The sequence below is a fragment of the Rhagoletis pomonella genome, unplaced genomic scaffold, assembly GCF_013731165.1.
Source record: "Rhagoletis pomonella isolate Grant_MI unplaced genomic scaffold, Rhpom_1.0 Rhpom_scaffold_00007, whole genome shotgun sequence".
Taxonomy (NCBI): Eukaryota; Metazoa; Arthropoda; class Insecta; order Diptera; family Tephritidae; genus Rhagoletis; species Rhagoletis pomonella.
This window is the reverse complement of record NW_023458561.1, coordinates 34,107,860-34,109,226: the sequence shown is the minus strand read 5'-3', so window position 1 is coordinate 34,109,226 and position 1,367 is coordinate 34,107,860. Positions and strand designations below refer to the sequence as shown.

At 36.1% G+C, this 1,367-nt stretch overlaps 1 protein-coding gene across 1 annotated transcript in view; it reads right to left on the bottom strand.

Annotated features, from left to right (window-relative positions):
- Positions 1-1,367, bottom strand: part of LOC118742656 (general transcriptional corepressor trfA-like) — a gene marked incomplete at its 3' end in the record, with an annotated part of 95,758 nt that overhangs the window by 16,488 nt on the left and 77,903 nt on the right.

Genomic DNA, 1,367 nt, shown 5'->3' with positions numbered 1-1,367 from the left:
CTAAAGCCAGCCTTTTGACATAAGCTACTTTTCCATATGAACACAGAAATGTATGGCCATTCAAAACCTAGACATACATTTTTGGAAATTCACATGCGTCACCAAATTTTTTGGTAATTTTAAAACTAAAGAATACTTGTAAATATTTGGTGCTCAAATACATATATATATGGCTCAATGTTTGGCCAAGCTTCTACCGATAATACTGTAGGAACACTAAAACGACATAAAAAACGCCGAGGCAAGGAAAGTTAATTTTGGGTCGTATATTACGGATCTGTTTGCCGTTTTTATACCCGAGCGCACTTGTGTACAAGGGTATTATAACTTTCTTCACATAACGGTTGTTTGTAACAGGCAAAACGAATCGAGATAGATATAGACAAATGTATACATAAATGATCAGAATGAAAAGAGAAATCGATTAAGCGGTGACTGTCTGTCCGTCCGTCCGTCCGTCCGTCTGTGCACACGATAACTCGAGTAAAAATTCAGATATCTTAACGAAACTTGGTAAGTGCACTTCTTTCTGGCGTAGGACGGATGGTATTGAAAATGGAAAAAATCGGACAAAAACCACGCCTACCTGCCATATAACGGTAATTTTCAGAAATGCGACAACTGCGATATTTTAGAAACTACTGAAGATTATTCACTCAAAATTGATATTTACAATAAGTTTTAGACGAAACATAAGAATATTATAAATTTTTGGAAAATGGGCGTAGCCACGCCCACTTATGGTTACATGTGTATATCTTGGTAACCGCTGCACCAATTTCTTCCAAACATGGCACAGTTGTTAACCTTGGTATAACATACGAAATGGCTGAAAATTTTTAAAATCGGACAATAACCACGCCTACCTCCCATATAACGGTAATTTTCAGAAATACGAAATCTTCGATAAATCAGTAAATATTGAAGCCAACTTATTCAAAATTGATGTTCGCAACAATTCTTTACCAAGAAATACGTTTAGGATAAAATTTTGAAAAATGGGCGTGGCACCGCCCACTTATGATCACATGTATGTATCTCGGTAACCGTTCTACCAATAACTCGGTGTGGTTATTGTGCTTGCCACACAGAAGCAAAACGTTGAAAATTATTGAAATCGAACTAAAATTACGGCCGCTTTTCATATAACAGTAAATTTCAGAAATGCTTGAAACTTCAATATTTCGAAATTTAAGGACGTTAATTTACTTAAATTTGATACACCCCGGCTTACCATGTAGCGGTAGCTTTCGGAAAGGTGAAAAACATATATTTAATACTTGCGCCGGGTATTTAATGTTCGGCTCCGCCCGAACTTAGACTTTCTTACTTGTTCTATATCAGGTCATTTTCACAAGATATTTTCA